Genomic DNA, 6,000 nt, shown 5'->3' with positions numbered 1-6,000 from the left:
CCCTAAGTGCATGACCTTGCACTTTTCACTATTATATTTCATCCTATTACTATTACTCCAGTGTACAAGGTGGTCCAGATCTTCCTGAATAGTATCCCGGTCCTTCTCCGTGTTAGCAATACCCCCCAGCTTCGTGTCATCCGCAAACTTTATCATATTGGAGCATGAGCTTTTGTGGGTGAATACGCACTTCGTTGGACTGCTTGTCCCTTCAGCTCGAATGGAGGTCCCATCAGAGCCACTAACACAATATTCTTCTGAGTGTATGTCCAATGTGCCTCAGGTGGCATCTGACCAGGATTCATCACCAAATTAGGTCCACTAGTTGGATCTTTAGCTTCCCCAGCTCGGGGAGGGTACTGATGGGGAGTGTGATGTGAATGCTGATCCAAGCACCCCAAGACACTACTGAGATCCCACAAAGGAACTGGTTCTTGCTGGTAGGTGAAGAGGAAGGATTCCTTTCAAGAATCTTGCCACCACAGTGTTCAGAAATACTGATCTCCTATAGGTGAGTGAATGAACACTGACATTACAACCAAGTGGACCTTCAATTAACTGAATGCAAGACCTGTAGATGCGACAAATACTCCAGGAGGTCCTGAATCCCAGTTAATATCAGTTGAACCCCACGAGCCAATCACCACTCTGAAAAATGTTTCCATTTAGCCAAATAGGCTAATCTGGTGGCGGGTTTCCTACTATTGAATAAAATCTGCCCAACAGCCTCCAAATATTATTCCTCCTCCACATTTAACCATGGAGCAGCCATGTGGTGATATGTAGAGAGCTGAGTGCTGGATGCTGACTATGATGCTGAGTATGGAGGTCAGGATGAAAAGAAAGAGATATAGAAGGCTGAATTGAAAACCCCAGAAGGTCAGAGAAGCAGCATCACCTTGGCCATGCTGAAGCAATGAGGATGACCATGGCAGGGTCCAATTTGAGTTTGAAGATTACCTGTGGGATGATTGGAATCAGAAGAAAGCCATACAGGAGTGCTGATTCCCAACCTACATGAAAGGTGTTGGTCAGGGAGCCTGGAGTGAGGCCCCCTTAAGAGCAAAACAGATCAATCGTAGGATTGCCCCACATTGCAAAGAGGGACCGCAGAACACTAGACTTCAGAGACCACTTGTGACTGAGGGAGAAATTCCTACTGAGGTGATCCACAAGTTGATTCTGGGCCCCAGGTAAATGATCAAGTACCAGAGTAACATTCTCTCTGATGCATAACTGCCAAAGCCTGATTGCTTCCTGACACAGCACTCTCAAGTGTGCTCCTCTTTGTCTGTTCACATAATGCATCACAGTGGTATTGTCCATAAGAATGTGAACTATTAGGCCCCTGACACAACTATGAAAGGCATGACATACATTGTAATTGGCCTGAAGCTCCAGACTGTTGATATGGAAAAAAAACAACAACAACAACAACAACAAAAAAAACAGCTTCCTGCTCGGAGCACAGATCCTGAACTCAGCAACCCCAGCCTCCCAAGGACACATCGGTGACAATGGTCCTGGTCAATGGGGACCAAGCAAAGGGCTCTCCTTGGCATACATTACCTTGAACTGTCCACCACTATAAGGAGTCCAGGATCAATGGAGGGAGCCAGACCAATCAATGCAAAGGGTGATGGGTTGGGCAATAAACTCTCCTCAGCCACATCTGGAGAGGGTGAAGACACAAACTGTACCACCTGTGCACAAGCAGCCATGCGATCCAACAGCCTTAGGCACATTCAAGCTGTAAACACAGACGAAGAATTGCCTCAAAATAGTCCGTCGGCAGAAGAGCTCTCGAACTTGTAGAATCTATTAAGCCCCAAAGAACTGAATTCTTGAAGTGGGGACCAACATTGACTTCTCTGTTGAGAATGAGTAAGCATAGTGTGATGTGTACACGAGACTGAACTTCTTTCCTGGACTTGCCCTTCAGTAACCAATTGCCCAGGCACAGGAAGATATGAATTTCCCCCTTCCCGAGGTAGGCTATCATTATAACCACGCAGAGAGAAGGCCAGAGGGGATCACTGCATACCGATAATGTTGGTATGCCACAATGAACTGGAGAAACTGTCTGTGGCTCAGAAGAATCATCCCCTGACAGGAAGTGTCCTGAAGGTCCAGAGCAGCAAACCAGTCATTCTGATTTAATGTGGGAGGATTGTTGATAGGGTGATCACTCGGAATATCGTGTATCTGATATATTTGTTGAGGTTGCAGAGATCGAGACTAGGTCTCACTCCTCCTTTGGATTTGGGAACCAGAAAATACAGAAATAAAACCCTTGGCCCTGATGCCAGGGGCGGTGAGTTATATGGGCCCATGGTGTCCATGCTCCAGGAATATTCAGGGCCTGGAGGCCTGGCTCCACCAATGTTCGGGGCTGGGTCTCTCCCCCAGCCCTGCCTGACACCCCCGGACAATTTAAAAGGGCCTGGGGGCCCCCAGCTGCTGCCGCCACCACTGACAACACAGCAAAGCTAGCATGGCTCCACATCACTTCCGGAAGCCGCTGGAATGGCCCCCTACGGCCCCAGGGGGAGTGTCTCTACATGCTGCCCCCACCTCGAGTGCCAACTCCACAGCTCCCATTGGCCAGGAACTGCAGCCAATGGGAGCTGCAAGGGTGGTGCCTGTGGGCAGTGGCACGCTGAGATCTCCCAGCTCCCACACCTAGGATCCACTGCTAGAGGGGTGTGAGGGTCGCTTTCAGGAGCCACTCAACATAAGCACTGCACCCCTCACCCTCTCCTGCACCCCAACCACCTGCCCCAGCCTAAAGCCCACCCCCTGCACCCAAACTCCCTCCCAGAGGCTGCACCCCAAACCCCCTCCCACACCCAAACTCTCTCCCAGAGGCTTAGGCAGGTGTAGTGGGGGCAAGACTTGGACCCACTCTGGGCACCAAAAAAAATTATACAAACCTGCTGCCCCAGCCTGGTGCTGCTGAGGGACCTCCTGCACAGCTCCTAATGCTAGTAGAGACTGAACCTGCTCGAGGAACAGTGTCTTGTGAGAAGGGTCCCTGAAGAGAGAGAGGGTGAGGAGAAGAGGCAGAAAGGAACAGGATGGTGTAACCCTATCTGACAGTGCTCAGGACCCAGCTGTCAGTGGTAATTGAGACCCATATAGCGTGAAAATGAGTGGAAGGGGGAACAGGGATATAGAAGTAACAACTGCATTGCTGCCCTGGATGTATAAGTCAAAACAAGCACTTGGTAGTAACATAAGAACAGCCATACTGGGTCAGATCAAAGGTCCATATAGCCCAGTATCCTGTCTTCCGACACTAGCCAATGCCAGGTGCTTGAGAGGGAATGAACAGAACAGGGAATCATCAAGTGATCCATCTTCTGTCGCCCATTTCCAGCTTCTGGGTAAATGCCAGGGGAGGACAAGTTGACTGGCTGAACCCAGAACCAAAGACCTCTGCCTTTCTCAGATAGTCTCGCTGCCTCAGAGAAGGGAAGAACTGCCCAAAGTACCATTGTGGGCAGTACTGTTGATGCTGCTGCTGACTATCAAAATGGTGTCTCCGCACCTCTGGAGTAGATATTCCTAGAGAGCTCTTGAGTCTTTAAACAAGTGCAAGGTTTCAGCAGTCTTATGTGAAAAAAGCACTCAACCACCGAAGGACATGTCCTCAAGAGTCTGCAGCACATTGGGATCAATGCCCAAATTTTGCAGCCAAGACACCCTTTTCATGGTTACTACTGAGGCTATAACTCTGGCTGATGTATTTGCCATGCCCAAAGCTGAGTGGAAGGATGTCTTGGCCACCAAACAGCACTCAGCTATCAGCATTCGAAATTCCTCCCTGGAGACTTCAAGTAACTGTTCTACAAATTTAGACATAGCTGTCCCATTAATAAAATTGTACTTGGATAGTGCCTGCTGGTTCACAATACTCATTTGCAGGTGTAGTAGGAAGAGGGCCTGAAACATAAGCCTATGCATCAGAGGCCTGGGATAAGACTTGGGCTAAAGTAGTCAAAACTTTGCGGATATAAAGCAAAGTTAAGCTGTGAGCAAGAGGTTGGCCTTGCTCACAGAATCTGGCAAGAACAGGGCTGATATTGCAGAAACACACATTCCTAAGTAGTGCTAGGCATAAGAATACATTCGCAAACATATTCCAGAACAGGTGGTACCAGAACACCTCGAGACCAAACACATTCCCCAAAGATAGGGACTGGGACAGCACGCTGAAAGAACACACACACAGCCAAACATCTGACCACAGCAGGGAAGAGGAGGTATAGATTTTCCTGCCTACTAAATCCATCCTCTTGGACTCCTTGTCCTTGGGCAAAGATTTATACCTGCCCTGCCAGGCCCCATCATTCACTGCATTCACAACCAGGGAATTAGGGACAGGGAGGGAACAGAAGCCCTCAAAATGCTACACAGATTTACATTTCTCTCAACATTTTGTCATGGGTGGCACTGAAGTTGGAGAAAGCTAAAGAACCTTTGCAGGCTCCAGGAATGTGTAATTAATAGAGAGGGCTAACCTCCCTGGGGCAGACAACCGGAGAATTTTCAGTAGTTTGAGAGTATTCTCCCTCAGGAACTCTGCCAAGGTAGCAGCCACATGCTGCAGAAGATCCTGGTAGGCCTTGAAATCCTCAGGCACCAAGGTAGAAGAGGAGCCTGGTAACACTGAATTGTCAGGGGATAATGATGAAGCAGTCAGCTGCGCTAGGGATGGGTCCTGCCCCTGAATTGTTGGACCTGGGTGGAACAATTTCGGAGGCCCCAAGAAGGGAAGCCAACTGATGCCTCAGCTTGCAGTGGATCAACAACTGCAGCCACCGATATGCCCAGTGATCTGCTCTGGAACAGGATGAGGAATGCAACTTCCAAGACCAAGGAGCATCCCATAGATTCCAGTGAGGCCACTGGGGATAAGATAGGGCATTGGTGGCCAGTAGGCCCCAGGTGAGGGGCCCCAGTCCTGACTGCCAGTCTCAATAGCAAAGTTGCTCCAAGAATAGTCTTCAACACATATCAGGTGATGATGAGTGGGAGGAGAACCTTGACCTGGATCCTGAGAAGCCCCAGGTCTCTGGGGACAGTGGTGGAACTAGCCCTGATGGCAGAAGCAACCTGTCTAACTCATTTGCTACCCAGCAAGAAAGAGGTACTGGTACCAACTGGCACAACCAGAGCCAAATACATCATAGTTGCATCCAGTACCGGGGTCAGCAGCAGTGTTGATGCAGCGGACGGTTGTCACAGAGTGTCGGGGGATCAGGGCCCTTCACTCCTCTTCTTGGGATTCACGGTGACTCTCAGCCAGCCAGTAAAACAGAAGGTTTATTGAACAATAGGAATGCAGTCTACAGCAGAGCTTGTAGGCACAACCAGGACCCCTCAATCAAGTCCTTCTGGGGGTTCAGGGAGCTTAGTCCCCAGCTTGGGGTTCCCTGCATTGCATCACCCAGTCCAAACAAACTAAACAATTCCTCTCTTCGTTTTCTCCGAACTCCCCTCTCTTCCTCCTCTCCTTTGTTCAGTCTCCGAGGCAGAAGGTGTGATTTCTCCCCACACCCCTCCTGGCTCAGGTTACAGCTCAGGTAGATTCCTTCTCATCCCCAATGTAACTCCCCTGCAACATTCTCAGGTCAAATCCACCCTGCTCCGTCACAATGGTGCCGGCATCAAAGACGGGATCTTCCACCAAGACAATGTCTGTGCTGAGAAGTCCAGAACAATAGACCAAGTAGACCTGCTGTCACCCACTAGGCCACTGGAATGGAGAGCGCCGGTGCTGGCATCATTGTCGTCAGTACCAGACTCAGACATCCCAGGGCTGGAACCAGAGTCAACAGTATGGACGCCTGCACATCTCTAGGCAGTACCAGGAAGCGATTTGAAAGACCTGCTCCATCCCACATGTTGGCAGTAGCATGAGGCCAGTCCATACTCTTCTTAGAGGAAGACACCAGGAGTGGTACCAACTGGTCTTATGAGATCTTTTCTTCAGTG

General features: G+C 49.6%; 1 protein-coding gene across 1 annotated transcript in view; it reads right to left on the bottom strand.

Moving 5' to 3' along the window:
• LOC116824712 (dedicator of cytokinesis protein 2-like) overlaps positions 1-6,000 on the bottom strand; it is a 128,941-nt gene that overhangs the window by 56,274 nt on the left and 66,667 nt on the right. The gene's annotated exons all lie outside the window — the stretch shown is intronic.

This window comes from Chelonoidis abingdonii, chromosome 5 (assembly GCF_003597395.2).
Source record: "Chelonoidis abingdonii isolate Lonesome George chromosome 5, CheloAbing_2.0, whole genome shotgun sequence".
Taxonomy (NCBI): Eukaryota; Metazoa; Chordata; order Testudines; family Testudinidae; genus Chelonoidis; species Chelonoidis abingdonii.
Note: the sequence above shows the minus strand (reverse complement) of the source record. Positions and strands in the feature narration are given on the sequence as shown.